General features: G+C 40.8%; 1 protein-coding gene across 1 annotated transcript in view; it reads right to left on the bottom strand.

Annotated features, from left to right (window-relative positions):
• TMEM248 (transmembrane protein 248) overlaps nucleotides 1-23,564 on the bottom strand; it is a 100,571-nt gene extending 77,007 nt beyond the window's left edge. Inside the window, exon 1 of the mRNA XM_073616757.1 lies at nucleotides 23,362-23,564. The gene's annotated coding sequence lies outside the window, so the exon portion shown is untranslated. The remainder of the gene's footprint in view (nucleotides 1-23,361) is intronic.
• Between the last annotated feature and the right edge of the window lie 265 nt (nucleotides 23,565-23,829).

The following is a 23,829-nucleotide window of genomic DNA, read 5'->3' as shown; positions in this document are numbered from 1 at the left end:
AGGCGAACGCAAGCGTCGGTCTGGCGTCATATGTAAACAGCAATTGCACCATGCATGTGACGTATCACTGCAAAGGTCAGATCGAGGGCAGTAATTTTAGCAGTAGACCTCCTCTGTAAAGCTAAAGTGGTAACCTCTAAAGGCTTTTAAAGTTTTTTTAAAAATGTATGTAGTTTGTAGCCGCTGCAAGTTTGTGAGCAATTTTAAAGCATGTCATGTTTGGTATCCATGTACTTGGCCTAAGATCATCTTTTTTATTTCATCAAACATTTGGGCAATATAGTGTGTTTTAGTGCATTAAAATAGCGTGGTGTTTTTCAAAAAAAAAAAAAAAAAAAATGCAGTTTGAAAAATCGCTGCGCAAATACTGTGTGGAAAAAAAAAAAAAAAAAAATGAAAACACCCACCATTTGAATCTGTAGGGCCTTTGCTTTAATATATAATGTTTGGGGGTTCAAAGTAATTTTCTTGCAAAAAAAAAAAAATTTTTCATGTAAACAAAAAGTGTCAGAAAGGGCTTTGTCTTCAAGTGGTTAGAAGAGTTGGTGATGTGTGACATAAGCTTCTAAATGTTGTGCATAAAATGCCAGGACAGTTCACTACTCCCCCCCCCCCCCCCCAAAATGACCCCATTTTGGAAAGTAGACACCCCAAGCTATTTGCTGAGAGGTATGTTGAGTCCATGGAATATTTTATATTTTGACACAAGTTGCGGGAAAAAGACAAAATGTATTTATTTTTTTGCACAAAGTTGTCACTAAATGATATATTGCTCAAACATGCCATGGGTATATGTGAAATTACACCCCAAAATACATTCTGTTGCTTCTCCTGAGTACGGGGATACCACATGTGAGACTTTTTGGGAGCCTAGCCGCGTACGGGACCCCGAAATCCAGGCACCGCCTTCAGGCTTTCTAAGGGTTTAAATTTTTGATTTCACGCCTCACTTCCCATCACAGTTTCGGAGGCCATGGAATGCCCAGATGGCACAACCCCCCCAAATGACCCCATTTTGGAAAGTAGACACCCCAAGCTATTTGCTGAGAGGTATAGTGAGTATTTTGCAGACCTCGCTTTTTGTCACAGAGTTTTTTTTTTTTTTTTTTTTTTTAATTTTCAAAAAATGCATTTTTCTTTACTTTCTCCATTTTCAAAAACAAAATGAGAGCTGCAAAATATTCACCATGCCTCTCAGCAAATAGCTTGGGGTGTCTACTTTCCAAAATGTAGTCATTGGGGGGGGGGTTGTGCTATCTTGGTATTTTATGGCCTTCAAAACTGTGATAGGTAGTGAGGAGCGAAATCAAAAATGTATGCCTTTAGAAAGCCTGAAGGCGGTGATTAGTTTTCGGGGCCCCGTACGCGGCTAGGCTCCCAAAAAGTCCCACACACGTGATATCCCCGTACTCAGGAGAAGCAGCTAAATGTATTTTGGGGTGCAATTCCACATATAACCATGGCATGTGTGAGCAATATATCATTTAGTGACAACTTTTTGTAAAAAAAATTTTTTTTGTCACTATTCAATCATTTGGGACAAAAAAAATAAAATAAATATTCAATGGGCTCAACATGCCTCTCAGCAATTTCCCTGGGGTGTCTACGTTCTAAAATGGGGTCATTTGGGGAGGGAGGGGTTGTAGTTCCCTGCCATTTTAGTACCTCAAGAAATGAGATAGGCAGTCAAACTAAAAATCTGTGTAAATTCTAGGGCCGAAACAACTAATCGATTAATCGACAACTAATCGATTATGAAATGAATCGATTACTATTTTCATAATCGATTAATCGGCCAGTAACATAATGGAGTTAAAAAAGCTAAAATTAGCCCTACATAGTACAAAAAGAGCAAATCTCTACTGTAAATATTACTTTCACTGTTGCACAGTAAAAAAACGAAGGGCTAATTTTTAATTTTTTTTAACTCCATTATGTTACTAAATGTCTTAGGCCTGGTTCCCACCCATGCGTTTTTTGGTGCTTTTTGCATAAATGCACTACAGTTCATTTAACGTTCACATCTATGCTTTTTTCAGCTGCTGTGTATTTGGAAAGGGTCAAGGACCTTTTTCAATGCAAAACGGTGCTTTTTTGGTTTAATATACTTCAGATTTTTTTTTTCTTTAAATAAAAAAATTTGATCTGAGTCTGATGATATTTACCAGATTCAACCTCTAATAGTATATAGGAGTATATCTCTTCTGTCTGTTATTCTCAGAGAGGATTAAAGATTTTACTTCCTAACCATATAGTTGGTTATTTATATTTACCCCTGCATATAAAGATATTTAGGAATAAATTGCATTTTTTTTAAATTTTACATATTAACTAAATTATACACCACACTTCCTTTTAAGGTTATTAACCGAATAATCGATTAATCGCAACAATAATCGGCCAACTAATCGATTATGAAAATAATCGTTAGTTGCAGCCCTAGTAAATTCCAGAAAATGTACTCTAGTTTGTAGACGCTATAACTTTTGCGCAAACCAATATACGCTTATTGACATTTTTTTTTACCAAAGACATGTGGCTAAATACATTTTGGCCTAAATGTATGACTAAAATTGAGTTTATTGGATCTTTCTTATAACAAAAATTAGAAAATATCTTTTTTTTTTCCCCAAAATTTTCAGTCTTTTTCCCTTTATATCGCAAAAAATAAAAAATCGCAGAGGCAATCAAATACCATGAAAAGAAAGCTCTATTTGTGGGAAAAAAGGACGCAAATTTTGTTTGGGTACAACATTGCATGACCGCGCATCAGTTAAAGCAGTGCAGCGCCAAATTGTAAAAAGTCCTCTGGTCTTTAAGCAAAGGGTCCGGGGCTAATAGAAAGCCGTGCATTGTATATCAGTAGCTCACACACCTAAGCTCAGGACTTCTTCCAAGGGGCTGATCAAGGAATTGGGATATAAATCTCTAGCAAGTTGACAGAAAAAAAAAAAAAAAAGTAAATCAATCACTCTGGAAGCACTGTACTAAGAAAATTATGACAGAAAATACATTCTGTGACTAAAACCGTGCACTCTACCGCTTTATATACGGAGAAAGATCTAGGATCATAAAACACAATCACAGGTCACCCATACAGATCAATATCTCTACAGACAATTATATGGTCAAACTATAAAAAATGAATACGTAATATACAGTTAGAAAAGAAAAAATCCCCTTGTGGTGGACTTAAGGCACAGAAATCGTTTGAGAAAAATTAATCAGAGTTTGAAGAGTGTTTATTCAATATAATAAGTACAAAATATAAAAAACACATAAAAAAGATACAATAGAACAAATTTACAGTGCTGTCATAACAACATAGTACAGGTAGTAAACCAGTAATTCTTGCACTCAACGCGTTTCGTAGCACATATGTGTATCTCCTTTCTCAAGGGTATAATTAAGCGAGAATACCAAGTGTTATATATAGTGAGATGACAACCCTTTCAGACCATGCAGATTAAAAACATATGAATGCAAAAGGATGTTCCCAGTTTGCTTGAGCCAGAGGTCCAACACAAGTGCCGTGCCTCAAAAAGAGGGGTGCCTAACCTGAAAAGCTGACCCAGTTCCCCCACACTTAAAAACCAGACCAGGAGGGGAGGCCAGGGGACCCACTGGGTCCCAAAAGAGGAAAAAGGCCCTGCCAATGGTGAGTAAGAACCACTTGAGTGTGCAAAGAACGTTATTTGTTATAGAGAGCACAGTCACCACAACTATTGAACTTATGACTGTTCACTCCAGCATCCAGCACAGTTCACTGTTTACTACCTGTACTAAGTTGTGATGACAGCACTGTAAATTTGTTCTATTGTATCGTATGTGTTTTTTATATTTTGTACTTATTATATTGAATAAACACTTTTCAAACTAGATTAATTTTTCTCAAAGGATTTCTGTGCCTTAAAAGTCCACCACAAGGGGATTTTGTTTCTTTTCTATATTATTGGATGTGGAACAACCCAATGCTCAATTATAGCCAACTCACCACTTGCTAATATACAGTTAGGTCCAAATATTTGGACACGGCCACAATTTTCATACTTTTGGCTCTGTATGCCACCAGAATAAAATTAAAACAATCCAAATGAATTTTGAGTGCAGACTTTCAGCTGTAATTCAAGGGGTTGAACATGGATATCAAAAGTACAAATTTTAGGAACTGCAACCAATTTTACCATACACAGCCCCCCGACCACCATTTTCAGGGGCTCAAAAGTAAGTGGACAAATAAATCATAAATAAAATAAACATTTTTAATATTATTTTGAGAATCCTTTACTGGCAATGACTGATGTCTGGAACGCATGGACATTACCAAAGACATTTCCTCCTTTCTGATGCTTTCTTTGCCAGGCTCTAACTGCAGCTGCCTTCAGTTGTTCTTTCTTTGTGGGTCTTTCTGCCTTTAGTTTTGCCGTGCGTTTTGGATCATTGGCCGTCTGTACTGTTAAGACAATCAACTTAGCTGCATTTGGCTGAATCTGGGCTGACAGATTATCTCTAAATACTGCAGAATTCATCCGGCTGCTTCTTTCACATCATCAATAAACCCCAATGACCCATTGCCACTGGAAGCCATGCATGCCCATGCCATCACACTGCCACCACCATGTTTTACAAAGGACGTTGTGTGCTCTGGATCATGAGCTGCTCCAAACCTTCTCCACACTTTTTTCTTCCCGTCATTCTGGTACAGATTAATCTTAGTTTCATCTGTCCAAAGAATGCTTTTCCAGAACTGGTCTGGCTTTTTAGATGTTTTTTGGCAAAGTCTAATCGGCTTTTCTATTCTTCAGACTTATGAATGGTTTGCACCTTGTGGTGAACCCTCCGTATTTGCTTTTGTTAAGTCTTCTCTTGATTGTAGACTTTGACAATGATATGCCCACCTCCTGGAGAATGCCCTTCACTTGTCTGGATGTTGTGATTGGGTTTTCCTTTACCATAGAGAGGATCCTGCAATCATCCACCACTGTTGTCTTTCGTGGATGTCCAGGCTTTTTTATGTTGCTGAGCTCACCAGCGCGTGCTTTCCTCAATGTACCAAACTGTTAATTTGGCCACTCCTAATGTTGCTGTCATCTCTCTGATGGATTTGTTTAGTTTTTGAAGCCCTACGATGGGCTGTTTCACTTGCATGGACAGCTCCTTTAAACGCATGATGTAGGGTCACAGTAATAGATTTCAAATACAAAATTTCACACCTTAAACCCCATACACACCATTAGATTTTCTGCAGATTTTTGTCTTCATATTTACCAAAACCATATAAATGAGGTTAAACCTTAAAATGCCCATACACGCGACATGAAAATCAGATGGAAAAATTTGTAAGACAAGCTGTCTGCGGATTTTCGGATCGTTAGTACGGTGCTTATTTCACTTCTTCGTCAGACAAAAGCTGGATGTGCAGGCTATAAAAGTTGTGTCGGATGTGAACTCAACGTCTGAATTTCGGATGGTCAGTATAGAAATCGTCACACAAAAGTCAAAGTACATAACACGCATGATCGGAATCAAGGAACAACCGGGAAGAGTTTGGTCTTGTAATCTAGAATTAAAATTCGTGACGCGGCAGATGATGAAATGTCAAAATGCAGCGCACATTCTCATCTTCTGTAACCACTTCAGCCCCAGACCATTTGGCTGCCCAAAGACCAGAGCGTTTTTTGCAATTTTGGCACTTTGTCGCTTTAACTGACAATTGCGCGGTCATGCGACATGGCTCCCAAACAAAAATTTATGTCCTTTTTTTCCCCACAAAAAGAGCTTTCTTTTGGTGGTATTTGATCACCTCTGCGGTTTTAATTTTTTGCGCTATAAAACAAAAAAAAGAGCGACAATTTTGAAAAAAAAAAAAAAAAAAAAGCAATATTTTTTACTTTTTGCTATAATAAATATCCCCCAAAAATATATATAAAAAAAAACGTTTTCTTCAGTTTAAGCGGCCCGATATGTATTCTTCGCAATAACCGTTTGATTGGTTTGCGCAAAAGTTATAGCGTCTATAAAATAGGGGATAGTTTTATGGCATTTTTATTAAAATTTATATATATATATATATATATATATATATATATATATATATATATATATATATATATATATATATATATATATATATATATATATATATATATATATATATATTTTTTATATTAGTAATGGCGGCGATCTGCGATTTTTATCGTGACTGACATTATGGCGGACAGATCAGACACTTTTGGGACCATTCACATTTATACAGCGATCAGTGCGATTCAAAATGCACTGATTACTGTGTAAATGTGACTGGCAGTAAAGGGATTAACCACTAGGGGGCGCTGCAGGGGTTAAGTGTGTCCTAGGGAGTGATTCTAACCATGGGAGGGTTGGGCTACGTGTGACACGACACCGATCACCGCGAGCTGTGATCAGTGTCCTGTCACTAGGAAGAATGGGGAAATGCTTGTTTACATAAGCATTTCCCTGTTCTTCCTCTCCGTGAGACGATCACGGGTATTCCCTTGGACATAGAGTCCTCGGGACCCGCGATCACACTCACGGAGCTCGCAGCGGGCGCAAGCACCCACAATGCCGCCTCTTAAGGGGCAACGTACAGGTACTTTAATATGCCTGTACGTGCCCTTCTGCCGATTTGTATTGGCCTGAGATGGTGGGCAAGGGGTTAATAAGATAATAATGAAGCTGTTTTGCTGGTGATACTGATGTAGTTATGGCAAACGTATTTTAAAAAGGCATTTGTTTTGCAGTGATATAAATAATAATATTATGGTTGTTTGATTTTTTTGGGGAAGTTACAACACCATTATCCCTGAGTTTTTAAGATCAAAGATACAACTATGTTGGTGTCCCTTGTTAATTTTCCATTGTTTTTAATGCAACTGCCTACTCCCAAATTGTCATTTGAAGAAAAAAAACACATAGTATTAGTCTACACAATTTTTTTTATTGTGCAGAAAAAATTTTTTTATTAAATTAAAATTAGAGATAAATAAAAACAACCGGGAACACTACTCGTCACCGATGCCAGTAAACAGCCATTGGCCGGCGGCTGTTTACCACATGATTGGCTGTGATCCTTTCACAGCCGATCACTAAATATAAATATAGAGCAGTAACGAGATGTTACCGGGTTCTCCTCCTCACACACCGTGTGTGAGAAGGAGATTGCGGTAACATCTCGTTACCGCTTACAGTGTACACCAACCACACTGATTGCCCCCCTCCCTCCCAATAAAGAGGACCTGTCACCACCCATCAAAGTACCTGTGTCACAGTCCATCCGAGTACCTGTGTACCTGTCATAGTCCATCTGAGTAATCGAGTACCTGTCGCAGTTCATCTGAGTACCTATCTGCAGCCCATGCCTCATAGAATATACGTTGGGGTGTTTGATTTCCAAAATGGGGTCATTTTGTGGGTAATTCCACTGTCCTGGTGCTCAAGAACCTTCAAAAGTATGATAGGTAGGAATGAAATGAGATGTGTAATTTATGCTCCTAGAACGCTTGAAGGTACTACTTCAATGTTGGGCCTATGTATGTGGCCAGGCTGTGTAAAAGTCTCACACATGTGGTATTGCCATACTCGGGAAGAGTAGCAGAATGTATTTTGGGGTGTAATTTTTGCTATATACATGCTATGTGTTAGAAATATCTTATAAAATTGACAACTTTGAGAAAAAAAAAAAAAAAGAAGTTTTCATTTTTTGTTCCACATTTTCCAAAAACTTCTGGAAAAAAAAAAATGAACCATTCAAAAGACTCATTATGCCTCAGATTATACGTTGGGGTGTTTGCTTTACAAAATGGGGTCATTTTGTGGACAATTCCATTGTCCCGGTGCTCCAGGGCCTTCAAAAGTGTAATAGATGGTTGAGAAATTAGATGTGTCATTTATGCTTGTAGAACGCCTGAAGGTGCTACTTCAATGTTGGACCTCTCTGTGTGGCCAGGCTGTGTAAAAGTCTCACACAAGTGGTATTGCCATACTCGTGAAGAGTAGCAGAATGTATTTTGGGGTGTAATTTGTTGTATGCATATGCTGTGTGTGAGAAAACCTAATAATGTGACAATTTTGTAAAAATAAAAAAATAAAATAAATCTCAATGTTGCAAAGAACTGTGGGAAGAAAATGACAAAAAAAAAAAAAAAAAAAACTCACCATGCTACTTAATACCTTGGACTGTCCAATTTCTAAAAAGGGGTCATTTGGGGGGGTATTTGTACTTTCCTGGCTTGTTAGTGTTTCAAGAAATAAGATACACCTGATGTACTGAAGGCATGATCAGATGTGATTCAGTGATTGGCACCATAGTTTGTAGACTCTATAACTTTCACAAAGACCAAATATACACAAATTTGGGTTATTTTTACCAAAGCTATGTAGCAGTATACATTTTGGCCAACATTTATAAAGAAAAATTACTCATTTGCAAAATTTTATGACAGAAACAAAGAAAAAGGCATTTTTTTCTTCATAAAATTTACAGTCTTTTATTTATAGCACAAAAAAATAAAAAACCCACTAGTGATTAAATGCCACCAAAAGAAAGCTCTATTTGTGTGAAAAAAAGGACGCAAATATCATATGGGTACAGTGTTGCATGACTGAGTAATTTGTCATTCAAAGTGTGAGAGTGCTGAAAGCTGAAGGTCTGGTCTGGGCAGGAAGGGGGGTGCAAGTGCCCTGTATTGAGGTGGTTAATGGGATAATAACGAATTTTCAAAGGCTTTTTTTTTTTCCCCTAGTGATAAAGATTATTATGATGCTTTTTTTTTTTTTTTTTTGGTGTGCAAGTTACCACAACATCATTACCATTACACCCGTAGTATTTTTAACATCAAAGATAAATCTATGTTGGCTATGTTGGTTAGAGGTCGACCGATATATCGGCCGGCCGATATTAAAAAAAAGACGATTATACCTTCAGCTGGACTTGCAAATGACTTCTGTAATAGAAGTCAATGCAAGTTTTCTTCTCTCCTCCTCTGGGCAGCCTGCCAAGTCTGATGATAAGATACATTGTATCTCTTTCAGGTTCTTTTATCAATAGACTGAACTCCGTGGAGAAGTTCTCAGTTTAACCATTTAAAGACTAAATCTTTTCTGACACTTGTTGCTTACAAGTAAAATTCCTGTATTTTCTGCTAGAAAATCACTTAGAATCCCCAAACATATATATTTTTTTTAGCAGAGACCCTAGGGAATAAAATAGCGGTTGTTGCAATATTTTATGTCACACGGTATTTGCGCAGCGGTCTTTCAAACGCTATTTCTTTTTAAAAATACACTAATGAAATTAAAAAAAAAAAAAAAAAAAAGCAGTAAAGTTAGCCCATTTTTTTTTCGTCCAAAAGTTTTGATTACCTGTTTTTGTGTATTTAATATTTAAGATAGTTATTTTTTTTTAATCTAAATTATACATACAAGTGAACTGATTGGAGGTTTGTTTTGTTTAATAAATGTTTAAATATAAAAAGTTTTCTGTATCACTTATTACTTAAGGCTGCTTTCACACTGGAGCGGGCATGCGTTGACGGTAAAACGCTGTTAGTTTTAGCGGCGCTTTACCGTCATTTTAGCGGCGCTATTCGGCTGCTAGCGGGGCGCTTATAACCCAGCTAGCGGCCGAAGAAGGGGTTAAATGCGCCCCTGAAGCGCTGCTGCCGAAACGCTTTGCAGGCGCTTCGGCAGCGGTGCGCATTCATTTAAATGGGCAGGAGTGGTGGAGGAGCGGTATACACCGCTCCAAAGATGCCGCTTGCAGGACTTTTTTTTAAACATCCTGCCAGCGCATCGCCTCAGTGTGAAAGCACTCGAGCTTTCACATAGACTGCAGGGGAGCCGTTTTACAGGCGCTATTTTTAGCCCAAAAGCGCCTGAAAAACGCCCCAGTGTGAAAGGGGTCTAACTGTTAGATTTTATGCGATGAAGGGAAAAAGAAAAAAAAAAAAAAAGAAATCAGCCTAATATATCGGCCCAAAAAAATCGGCATCATATATCGGCCACCGCGATTTCTAAATATCGGCTTTGGCATCGGCCAGAGAAAAACCCATATCGGTCGACCTCTAATGTTGGTGTCCCTTGTCAATTTTACATTGTATATTTTTTTAAATGTAACTGCCTACTCCCAAACTGTCATTTGAAGTAAAACACATAGCCAAGTATTATTCTCCACAATTTTTTTTTATTGCGCAATAAAAAAAGAAAACAAAATAAAATTAGACATGCTATCTGCCAATAGAACTTAACCAAAAAGTGCATTCAAGTTCCCCCACGGAGAGCCGCATTCCATAGGGGCACCTGTTCAGGCACATTCCGGAGTCTTGCTGCTGCGTCCATTGACAGACAGCAGGACTCGGCACCGCCACCGGCTCCCGTGTCACTGGAATGTCCGAGACAGCGGCTGGAGCTGCTGTGCGCGTCACTGGAACGAATGGTTTCAGGTAAGGAAAAGGGGGGGCTCTAGGGGGCAGCTGCAGCACAGAAGGCTTTTCACCTTAATTCATAGAATGCATTAAAGTGAAAACACACAAGACTTTTTTTTTTTAAGGAGTTGTAAAGACTAGTGTGCATGGAGCCTAAAGCGATTGTTATTGCAATGCTTTTCGACCGCTAGCGGAGCGTTTTTTATTTTTTGTAAAAAGTAAAATGTCCCGTTTTGCAGCGCTTTCAAATAGCTTTTAAGGCACTTTGGAAGCGCTGCCCATTCAGGCGCTTTGTAGAGGCTATTTCTAGCGCTAAAGCGCCTGAAAACCACCCCAAGTGTTAAAGGGGTCTTAGTGATCACATTCCCTGTTCTCAGGTGCATAAGTACTGGGGGGGGGGGGGGGGGGGGGGAGAAACAGCATGACACAGAGCTTCCCAGTGAATAGCTGTGCAGCGGGGGCTTGTCAGGACAAGGCGGATCATTGGAGGAGAGAATACTGAGTTCCCAGCATAGCTAAGGAACCGACCATGGTGTACTCTCCTGCTTAGTGGAGTTAGTTTAATATAGGAAAGCAGTGGGACTGGCAGGAACACCAGGGATTTCACACAAAGGACGCAATACAAAGAGATCAGGATACTTTCTCATACAAGTACATGGTACAGCAGGCACATATCAGGAATATGTGGTAATAAGCGCTTTAACTTTTTTTTACATCACACAGGGGACAAAATCCCTGATATTTTAGGGACACATTCTCTTAAAATGAGACATCCAGAGTTTAAAAGACCCCTGATGTCTCACCTGTCCTCCAATGAATCTAATGTAGTGCAGATTGTTTTACACGTTGCTTCCAGGTCAGCAAGAAGGGGAGAAAAGCAGGCACTTGTCTGCTCAGCTGCCTCTCGTGTACCTGGTCGCACTACCATGCCAGCCCCACCGAGGGGAGTAGGTTAAACCAATCTGCAAACATTTCCACCAAGAGTGTGAGTAACCCAGGCCCCACACCAGGTGACAGGTGCCTACAATGTACAGACCTGGCAGTAAAATGGTTAAACTAATTAGAAGACAATCACCAATGTGGGAATAATAGAGTAATACAGCTAAAAATGGGACGCAGGTTAGAGAGAAGGCAAGGGCGTGTTTATTTTACAGCGTAGATATTAGAACAATTGGTTTTATGTGTATGTACATTTAAGCATGATGAAGCTAGAACAAAGCCTTAGATCTAAGATTGAATGCCACAAATGTGATTTTACATTGTAATTTCCCACTTGAATGGAAGATCTGTAACGCCTACAGCTGAACAAAATGAAACGTACTCCAGCTATGGATATTAAGGGTCCTTTCACACTGGGGCGGTTTGCAGGCGCTATTGTGCTAATAATAGCGCCTGCAAACCGACCCGAAAGTGCCGCTGCTTTCATTCCAGTGTGAAAGCCCCGAGGGCTGTCACACTGGAGTGATGAGCTGGCAGGACGGTAAAAAAAGTCCTGCCAGCAGCATCTTCCGAGCGGTGAAGGAGCGGAGTGCATACCACTACTTCACCGCTCCTGCCCATTGAAATCAATGGGACGGCGCGGCTATACCGCCGGCAAAGCGCCTCAGCAGAGGCGCTTTGCGGTGGTTTTTAACCATTTCTCAGCTGCTAGCGGGGGGTAAAACCGCCCCGCTAGCGGCCGCATAGCGGCGCTTTACCGCCGACGCCGCTCCGCCCGCCCCAGTGTGAAAGGGCTCCTAAAGCTAAACGCTAGGCAGATGTGCAAGACACATGAATGCAGCTCTGGCAATCATTATTTGCATGATTAACCACTTCAAGACCGCAATGTGTATAGATACGTTGCGGCTTTTAAGTGGTTTACCGAGATTATGGTTGAAGATAGCAGCCATAACCTCAGTATTGTTTTTTTTATAGCAGGTGGCTGGCTTACTCATGAAAAAGTTCAGAGGAGCTCATGGTGTTTGTCGGGCTTACCGTTTCCGCAGGCTCGACTGAGAAATTATCAGACAGTGCGGCCGGCTAGTCCCAGAGCCAATCAAATAGTAGATCCTCTTTGATCGCCTCTATGGCCTTGGAGGACCGGAGCGATCTTTTGATTTTAAAAAGTTAAAGTAAAGATTTGGGGAGCGGTCATCCTTATTTCTATGTCAAGGGATGTTTACATTCCCCCATCCCTCCATGCTCACGCGCAGAAGTGAACGCATAGTAAGTCACGAACGAATTTGTAAACGGTATTCGCGCCACACTATCACCGCGAACGCAAGAGCGAGAGCAATAATTCTAGCATTAGACCCCCCCTTTAACTCTAAACCGGTAACCTGCAAAGGTGTTTAAAGCGTAGCTTATAGAGATTTTTAAGTACCGTAGCTTGTCGCCCTTCCATGAGCATGCTCAATTTTAAAACATGACATGTTAGGTATCCATTTACATCATCTTTCACATTTTGCAGAACAAACATTAAAAAATAAATAAAAACGGGGTAGGTATACATTGCGTTTTGTCAATGTGTATAAAAATAAAAATGCACTTGCAAAACCGCTGCTCAAATACCGTGCGACATAAAAAAAATTGTAATTGGGCTTTTTCTCAAAGAACCAACATCTGATCAGCGCTTGCTGCTACAGCCTGTCATTATACAAAAGCACAGCAGGGGAGATCACCGCACCAACGTTTGTGTTGGTTTGGCGATCTGTCAGTTTTTGTTTTTTTCGTTCAACAGTTGAACGATAAACTTGTAGTGTGTACTGGTATTTTTAAATGTTATTTATATCTATATACACACGTTTAGCCTTTCATTTCTATTTTAAACTGAATGGATTGTTTTACAAGGAGAGGTTTACAAGTCATTTAACCTCTTTTGCATAAGCCTTGTGATTATAGCAAGGCACTAGCCAAAATTACCTGTACTAGAGGTAGAACAATATAGTGGGACTTTACATGAGGATAGTGGGGCCGTTCGAAACCCCTCCTCCATCCCGTTTCAGTAGTGAAATAGGGGGAGAACAAGTGCGGGACTTTGAACAAGGCACATGGAGAGGAGAGGTTTACAAGTCATGTACTAGAGCATATTAGGGAAATACTACAAGAGGCTGTCCAGCACAGATCACATGACCAATGCCTTGGCAAATGTCACATAACTAGATATTAACTTGCTATATATATTTTTTTTTTTATAAAAAAAATACAGTTGTATGCAAAAGTTTAGGAACCCCTGACAACTTCCATGATTGTCATTTATAAATATTTGGGTGTTTGGATCAGCAATTTCATTTTAATCTATCACATAACTGAAGGACACAGTAATATTTCAGTAGTGAAATGAGGTTTATTGGATCAACAGAAAATGCGCAATATGCATCAAAACAAAATTAGATAGGTGCATAAATTTGGGCACCCTTGTCATTTTGTTGATTTGAATACCTGTAACTACTTAGCACTGACTAATTGGAACATACAATTGGTTTGGTGAGCTCATTAAGCCTTGAACTTCATAGATAGATGCATCCAATCATGAGAAAAGGTACCCGTATTTATCGGCGTATAACACGCACAGGCGTATAACACGCACATTCATTTTAAAAGCGAAGTTTCAGGAAAAAACCTAAATTTTAAATAAGGAACTTTGAAGCAAAACAAGGGTCAGTGCCCATCTGCAGCCTCACCATTGCCATCAATGCAGCCTGATCAATGCCCATCTGCAGCTTCTCAAGTGCCATCAATACAGCAGCCTCACCACTGCCTTCAATGCAGCAGCCTCACCACTGCCTTCAATGCAGCAGCCTCACCACTGCCATCAATGCAGCCTGATCGACGCCCATCTGCAGCCTAGAGGGGACAGGGAAGGGGGGACAGGACGAGCGCCGACAGATTACATACAGGGAGACTCTCCTATGATAGACAGAACACTGGTCCAATAGCGGCCCAGGAGACAGGACTTCCTATTACAGAGGTCGCCAAGTAAACTGGAGATTCTCACTGTATGTAATCTGACGGCGCTCGTCCCGTCCCCCTCCCTGTGCCCTCCGAGGCAGCTAAAATTGAAGTATTGGCATATAACACGCACGCGCTATTTGCACCCGATTTTCATGGTGAAAAAGTGAGTGTTATATGCCAATAAATACGGTATTTAAAGGTGGCCAATTGCAAGTTGTTCTCTTTGACTCTCCTCTGAAGAGTAGCAACATGGGTGCCTCAAAACAACTCTCAAATGACCTGAAAACAAAGAAATTGTTCTACATTATGGTTTAGGGGAAGGCTACAAAAAGTTATCGCAGAGCTATAAGCTGTTAGTGTCCACTGTGAGGAAATGGAAGACCACAGGCACAGATCTTGTTAAGGTCAGAAGTGGCAGGCCATACAAAATATTGGAGAGGCAAAGGCGAAGGATGGTGAGAAACAGTCAAAAACAGCCCACGGACCACCTCCAAAGACCTACAACATCAACTTGCTGCAGATGGTGTCACTGTACATCCTTCAACAATTCAGCACACTTTGCACAGGGAGAAGCTGTATGGGAGAGTGATGCGAAAGAAGCCTTTTCTGCACACACACCACAAACTGAGTTGCTTGAGGTATGCAAACCCACAATTGGACAAGCCAGCTTCATTTTGGAATAAGGTGCTGTGGACTGATGAAACAAAGATTGAGTTATTTGGTCATAACAAGGGGCGTTATGCATTGCGGCAAAAGAACACAGCATTCCAAGAAAAACACTTGCTACCCACAGTAAAATTTGGTGGAGGTTCCATCATGCTGTGGGGCTGTGTGGCCAGTGCTGGTACTGGGAATCTGGTTAAAGTTGAGGGTTGCATGGATTCCACTCAATATCAGCAGATTCTTGAGAATAATGTTGAGGAATCAGTCACAAAGTTGAAGTTACGCCAGGACTGGATATTTCAACAAGACAACGACCCAAAACACTGCTCAAATTCTACTCGGACATTTATGCAGAAGAATAAGTACAATGTTCGGGAATGGCCATCCCAGTCCCCAGACCTGAATATCATTGAACATCTGTGGGGTGATTTTTAAGCGGGCTGTCCATGCTCGGCAACCATCAAACCAAATGTTCCAAAATACATTCATCCAGAATCCAGGACACTCATTACTGGCTATAGGAAGCGTCTAGAGGCTGTTATTTCTGCTAAAGGAGGCTCTACTAAATATTGATGTGATTTTTCTGTTGGGGTGCCCAAAATTTATGCACCCGTCTAATTTCATTTTGATGCATATTGCACATTTTCTGTTAATCCAATAAACCTCATTTCACTACTGAAATATTACTGTGTCCTTCAGGTATTTGAAAATGAAATTTCTGATCCAAGCACCCAAATATTTATAAATTACAATCATGGAAATTGTCAGGGGGTTCCTAAACACACACACAAAATAAATTATATATATATATATATATATATATATATATATATATATATATATATATATATATATATATATATATATATATATATATATATATATATATATATATATATATATATATCTCTACACACACACACACACAAAAAAATCACATCTACAGTATGTTACATTGAGGAAGGGGACCAAGACTTTTAAAGGGTTTGTTAACCCACATGTCTTACTTTATATAATCTGTTTAATCTCCTAAGGATATGCCCCCCCTGTGTGTGTTGTATAAAAATAAAAAAAGCCGTATATACCTCATTTTTGAGCACTAATCAGCAGTCAAGCGACACATCTCTCCTCTCCCCGTCTGATAAATGCAGCGAGAGGGGCTAAGATTCCCCCGCTGACGTCAGTCTGGAGGGGAGGAGGAGAGAGCCAGAGCATCACATGCCCGCTGATCAGCTCTCATAAATAAAAAAAGGTATATACGGCTTTTTTTTTTTTTTTTTTTTTTATACAACACACATACAGGGGGATCCTTAGAAGACCGAGCAGAATATATAAAGTAAGACATACTGCAGCAGCAGGGGAGAGGGCGGGTGCTGACACAGGCAGGGCGGGAGGGAGGAGGACACAAGAGCAGAGAGGAGAGACAGCAGGGCTGTGGATGACGGAGGCACGTAAACAGACTAGTGTCAGGGCTCAGCAACCATGATTACTTTGATAAGTTTACAGAGGGGTGGGGAGAAACTGGCAGGATCAGCCAGGTTTTTAAGGTGTTACAGGGGTCCAAATGACACAGCACAAGCACTGTGTCATATAACATGCTTTAAAGGAGCAGGATCCAAATTTTTTTTTCTTTTGGGCTACCATATGCTTTAATGCATGCAGAAGCTGGTCATGATTTACTAAGAAAACAAAACAATGTACCTTCTACTCTGGTTATTGTCAGCCAACTCTCAGTACAATAACCGTGTAATTCTATAATTATATAATATTAATAATGTCAATGAATAGGGTTTAGAATGTTCCCGGATATACTGTCCTAGTTTGTGAACAAGATGACATTTTATAAGCAGGCATTACCGGTTGTTAAATATTGTTATTCATATTCTAAATGAACACATTAAATGGACCGGAGATTACATAGGATTAGCTGCAGAAACACCACACTGTAAACATACCTGCAATTCTGACTGCTATTGTGTTGGCCCACATATCCTCCAACTCTTGCTGTCTCTGGCACAATCGTGTCCCCAGTGCCCTTTTTCCAGGTAGCACCATCATCATCCTGTCAGTCCTCTTCTGTCCTTGCAACTCCCTCATCAATCTAATACTTATGACCTGACCCAACATCCCTGATGGGACCTAAAATGCCTCATCCCTTCCCCACTGACCACATGGTGCATTTAAGGACCAATGCCTCATTTACATGGCATTTCAGTGCTAGCTGCAGCAATAATCCAGAGTATTCCTGTGGCTGAATTCATAGGTGGATACAGAGAGTTGATACTGCTCAGCCTGTACAAAGCAATGACAGGCTGGGAGTTACAGCAGCTGTTCACTAGTGTTGGGACGTAAGTGCACATGGAATGATTACCTAAATGCTACTCACGATTCTCGGCGCAACATCTTTCACATTATACAAATAAACTTGGGCCAACTTTACGGTTTAGTCTTTTTTATAATTCATTAAAGTGTATTTTTTCCCAAAAAACTGCATTTGAAAGACTGCTGCGCAAATACAGTGCTATATAAAATATTGCAACAATCGCCATTTTATTCTCTATTCTCATGTGATCTGTGCTGGACAGCCTCTTCCCCTAATATGCTCTAGTACAGGTAATGTGGCTAGTGCCTTGCTATAATCACAAGGCTTATGCAAAAGAGGTTAAAGTGACTTGTAAAACAATATTTTATTATATATATATATATATATATATATATATATATATATATATATATATATATATATATATATATATATATATATATATATATATATATATATATATATATATTTTTTTTTTTTTTCCCTTTCTTTCTTTGGGGGGGGCCCTTTGATGTAAAAACTGACCAGAGAACTGCACTTGTTACATGAATGAATTGTGGAAATGCTGGATTAAGATCATAAGGGGGGTTGAATCAAGATCGTGATATTTTTTTTTTTAACGATTAATCGTGCAGCTCTAGTACAAGCTCTTCAATATTTACCAAAACAATGTAATAGGTGGACAGAGCTTTAAAACACTTACAGCTCATCAGTTTAGAGTTAAAGCGGTATTAAACCCAAAACTGTAATATATTGCAGCTTACTAATCATCAGATTTGGTGGCTGCATAAAGGCCCATACACACGATAAGATGATCGGAAGACCAAATTTTTGACGACGAACGATCGTCCGATTATCTGATTGTTAGTATGCCGCTGTTAATAACTGATTCTGACTTTTCTGGCGACAAAAACTGACGGTGCAGGCTAGAAAAATGTTATTGTATGTGAACAAAATGTGAGATTTTCATTTAATTAGTACAGTTTTAGTTAGAAAGGGAAAAAAAAAAATAAATAATAATATCGCAAGAGACTACTCTTGCTTGGAAATGAAAGAATACATTACAAAACAATTCAAGACATCTCGTTGTATTCTGTCATCTCAGAATTTTTCATAAGTTGAGTAACATCTTAATTATTTTCAATATGAGACTAGCATGAAAAAAAAAAAAAAAAAAAAAAAAAACACAAGAGACGATTATTCATCCAATAATCTCTTTGTGTGTGCAAGGCTTTGGCTTAATTTTTTAGGCTTTGTTCCCTCAGTTTTCACCTGGTAACCTCGCTAGTAACACACCACCTGTATTAGAGTGCCAACCCCCCCCCCCCCCCCCGTATGACTGGGCACAGAAAGGGGGGCCACTTTTGAACAGCAGCATTGTCAGTCGGGGTGGGGGTGGGGGGGAGGTTGTGTTAGATGGACTAGCTGCACACGGGTGTCAAACTTGAGACCAAAAGTAGAGACATTATTATTATTATTATACAGGATTTACATAGCGCCAACAGTTTACGCAGCACTTTACAATATGAGGGCAGACGGTTCAGTTACAATATAATTCAATACAGGAGGGATCAGAGGGCCCTAGAGCTTACAATCTAGAACATGATGGGACTTGTAGTTCCGCAACAGCTAGAGGGCCACCAGTTTGACATCCTGGGGTCTAGCAGATTTAGATACACTACCAAACAGAAGCCAAACTCCAGCTCACACTGCAGTTACAGGAACAGTTTTTCATCTTTTTGGGATAAAGGTTTTACATAAACAAAAAGCTGATTATTGTAAGCACCCCTGTCCTTGGTAGATGGTTTGTCTCATCCCCCAAACTGATACATTTGTAGGAGAGCTTGTTCTGTTGAAAAACAGGCTTACTGGCCGGATCACCAGATGAAAAATCAAAGAAAGAAAGCATTAAAAAGAAAACAAATGCAGCCATCTAAGAATTGGCAAGCTGCAATATAATAAAGATTTGCTTTTGGGTTTATTACTGCTTTATATGGAAAGTCTGGACCTAAAAGTAAACTAAAAAAAGAAAAGGTTTTGCCTTTCATTAAAGCCTAAAGAAGATTGTACAATTAGATTGTATAGTGTATGGTTACCTTCTGCTCACATTCCTGTGCAGTTTTCAGACCATTTATTTAAATGGGCTGAAATCACACCAAAAGTAATGCATGCACACCTTTTCAAAAATGCACTACAACCAGATCGTATGGTACTATGGTACCATGCGGTCTGGTGCAGGCAAACGCACTGTTTGCAGTGTCGTTAGGTATACGTTGACACTCACAGATTGCACAATCCAGTGCGCTTTAGACGTGGTGGAGGAAACACATACGGAATATGAAAAAGGACATGTAGCATCATTTTTGCTACAATACAATGCAAGCCCTATATGGAAGGAATTGCCAAGCTTCAACTCCTTCCAGATCCAACACGTAGCTTCATGTATGCTGTAAAGTGATGCATGTGCTAAAGGTTTTTAAGCACTTGACGACCAGTGACATACCTGTACATTGATGGACTTCAATTGGTTATAACGGGATGATGCCAGCAGCTGCAGTATTTATTTTATTTATTTATTTATTTATTTTTAGAGCCGACGGTCAGCTTTCTTGTAAAAGCAATCCTGGGGGCTAATCTGCTGCTGCATTGCCTTTACAAGCAGTGGGAGGGGACATCCTCCCCCCTCCCATGGCTCTCCCATCCCACCGGGAGTCCCGAGTGACCAGCCATCGCTTCCACAGAGGTAATCAGAGGCCAGAATGGCTCCGATCATCAATATGGCATAAGAAACAGGAAGCAAGGTTTCTCTGGATGTAAACAATGCCATTTTTAAATGGGGAAAGCATCTGATCATGCCAATCTTGGTGTAATCAGATGCTGTAAAGGGCAGAGGAGAGATCTGTGGTCTATTACCCATAAAGAGTACGTCATCGCTTTTCAACTTGAATGGGCGCTCGCCAGCCAGCCGGCGATTTCGCTCCTTTTTAACTACAAAATTGTAAGTTTTCTACTTTATCCTAATAAATCTGTTTTACGGAGTTACACTATGGACATCTTTTCTTTACTCCTATGTCTGCGATTTGGGGATTGGTACCCTCCCCCCCCCCCATACATGCTCACGGCTACGCCGCTAGAGGGATGCCCTAACGCTGGTTGGATATTTGGAATCACGGTCCTACTTGTACCCGGTTTGCCTGCCGTCTGCTATACTGCATAGAGGGATGCTCCAACACCCACTGTCCATCTGGCCTCTGGTTTACCGATGAGCTTGTTGAGCTTGCTATTTGGTAAGCGTGCATTTTAGGTGGTGGAGGATCACTACGAGGGGTGTTTTCTCATTTTCTACCTTTCCACACTGATCCCTATGAGGAGCTATCAGGGGACTCTTCCCATCTCCTTAGAAGATGTTCTGCTCATCTGGTCCATGGACTTTGTTGTTTAATAATTTCATTTCACAATAGTTTGGTTTTTGGCACTATCGTTTTATATACACTTGATATTAGTTAGACACTAGTTTGATTGTTTGTGGTATACATTTTGTTTATGATTTCTTACAAAATTATAATTATAAATTCTTTTCACAATATTCATTTCCACGTATATCATTTGAGGGTACAGCGCAGTTTTTTTTTTGTTTTTTCCATATTGTTGTACATATCGCACGTTTGAACTGCAGCTTATTTGGGTGTTTTCTGAGCGCGGTGTTTTTTGTTTTTACATTTTACTAGTAATGGCAGCAATCATTAGCGGGACTGTGATATTGCGGCGGACAAATTGGACACTATGTGAAACTTATTGGGGACCAGTGACACCAATACAGTGATCAGAAAAAAAAAAAAAAGCACTGACGCTGGCAGGGAAGGGGTTAAAGCAGAGTTTACAAAAAGTATAGCTGCTGACTTTTAATAACCAGCCACTCACCTGTCCCAGGGTCCAGCGATGTGGCCGCCCGAAGCCTCACTTCTCTCCCCCTCCTCTTCATGGAGCCAACATTGTGAGTGTGGACGCCCGGCTGTGACAGTTTACGGCTTCACAGCCGCACGCGAGCAGCGCTCCGTCAATGGGCAGGCAATGTTCTGAGACCTGTCACATGTCCCAGAACATTGCTGGGAGGGAGGGGCCGTCTAAGCGGTCGGAAACAGGAAGTGGGACACACCAAACCAGGTACCCAGCCCCCCCCCCCCCCCCCAATTGTGGCATGTCAGAGGGCTAGGATTACTTAAAGCGGAAGTTCCACTTTTGGGTGGAACTCCGCTTTAACATCAGGGGCAAACAAAGGGTTAAATGTGTTCCCTATGTGTGCTTTCTAACTGTGTGGGGGATGCTGACACTAGATGAAGAGAGAGATCGGTGTTCCGGATTAGTAGGAATCAAAGATCTCTCTCTTCCTCTGTGACAGAACGATGGTCTGCCTTGTTTACATAGGCAGACCACCGTTCTGTTATTCCCCCAAACGATCGCATGCCGTCATCGTAGCTGACCCACTGATTGGCTCCCCGGTGACGCTCACCCCAGACCAGGAAGTGCAAACAAGTACAGGTACGTTGTTTCGTGCAGCTGGGCTGCCCTGCCACAGTATGTGTGGCCTGGAAGTATATATTTTTTTTTTCTAGTAAAAATAAATTATTAATACAGATTTTTACATGGAAACAAAAATAGTGTCAGAAAAGGCCTGGTTTTCAAGTGGTTAAATGCCTGTGCACACTAGTGCGATGCAAGAACCCTGCAAACCCAGTGCAGCTTCCCACATTGCACCTGAAATCACTGAGATCTGCGAACTGCTGTGTGTGTCAATGTAAAGTTAACGACCCCCCCCACCCCCGATTGGTCCGCAGATGGCAGAGTGAACTGTAAAATGGTGCAGGAATCGAATCGTAAGACCCATGCGATCAGATTCCAGTGCGGACCAAAAAAAGGGTCCTGCACCATTTTGGTGCGAAGGAGATGCAATTTCAGCCAGTTTGTAAGGCTAAAATTGCATTGCACATCAATGCGGTGGGAATCACATGCGATGTCTGGCATCACACTAGTGTGACCCGGGCCTAAAATATAAACAGCTCTGTCTGCTGTCCCTATTATCCAGTCCGTGTCCCTGTTCAATGCGGTGCGATTTTCAGCCTATACGTTTGAGCCTAGGTTCACACTTGTGCGATGCGGGAACCAGTTCCTGAGGTGTATCTCTTCCGCACGCTGCCCTCTGCGAACCACTGCGGTTGTCAATACATTGTTAATGACAACCCCAGATCGGTTCACAGATCGCAGTGCGAACTGTGAACTTGCACAGGAATCGGATTGCATAGAGATGAGAACACCCATGCGATCCGATTTCAGTGGTGGTGGTAGTGGGTTGTTCCTGCACTTTTTTTTTTTCTTCCTAATGAGAGTTCAGCCAACTCGCACTGCACAGACATTGCATGTGATCGGCTCAATGCGATGTCTGAGATTGCATTATGTGTGAACCTGGGCTGATTGTCCTAAAATTGCACTAAACATACGGCATGCACTACTTGTCAAAAACGCACTGAAATGTGGTACCAGGCGCTCCGATGCAGGCAACGCACTGCATTTGTGATCTGTAGTTGGGGTGCCATTAGGAATACATTGACACCTGCAGCAGATCTCACTCGCAGTTGGTTTCCTGCTCACTGGAAAGAGCGTCCATGTAGGCAACAGTGACTGCAAAGAGCCAGAGGGGCGATCAGCAGCACTGAGTGGCAATTAAAGGTGGAAGAAAGTGAAAACCAGGATCTTCTTATTTATAGAACAAAATGTATTTCATCATAGACCAAGCAAATACAACGCCATGGAGTCAGTGTTTAGTTCTGCTTTTAAAATTAACCAGGACTTCTGCTGTGTTGGTGGAGGTAACAAGAAATCCTCCTCCTATACATCATCACCCCCCAGTATGTATATCTATCTATATATATAGATATAGATATATAGATATATCTATAGGGGTGAGCAGACCAGCAATGTCCTCCTCAGCCGCCTCCCCCTCACCTGTCCGGGCGTCCCCCGCTCTCAGCCTCTTCCCGGGTCCCGCTCTCAGGCGGCCGGTGGTGCCCGTCGCTCTGTCATGCCCGGCTCCCAGTCACAGGCGGAGGTTTATGCTCACTCCTCTCCTCTTACCCTCCACTTCCTGGACGACGTCTACTTCCGGGGGCAGCCCGGACTGTCACTCACACATTGCTTTCTTTTTTTTTTTCCCTTTTCTTTTAAAATAGCTTTATTGTCAGAGCTGTGTGCACGCACGCACGCACGCACACAAACACACACACACACAGAGCTGTTCACGTCTTAAAGCCCCATACACACAGTTTTCCTGCTGATTTTTGTCTTCAGATTTACCAAAACCATGTAGTGCAAGGGCCTGCCTCAATGCATGCAAATTGAAACTCCTAAGGTTTGACCTCATATTATATGGTTTTGGTAAATCTGAAGGAAAAAATCAGCAGAAAATCTGATAGT

This window comes from Aquarana catesbeiana, linkage group LG02 (genome assembly GCF_042186555.1).
Source record: "Aquarana catesbeiana isolate 2022-GZ linkage group LG02, ASM4218655v1, whole genome shotgun sequence".
In the NCBI taxonomy this organism is placed as follows: Eukaryota; Metazoa; Chordata; class Amphibia; order Anura; family Ranidae; genus Aquarana; species Aquarana catesbeiana.
This window is presented reverse-complemented; position numbering and strand designations above follow the sequence as displayed.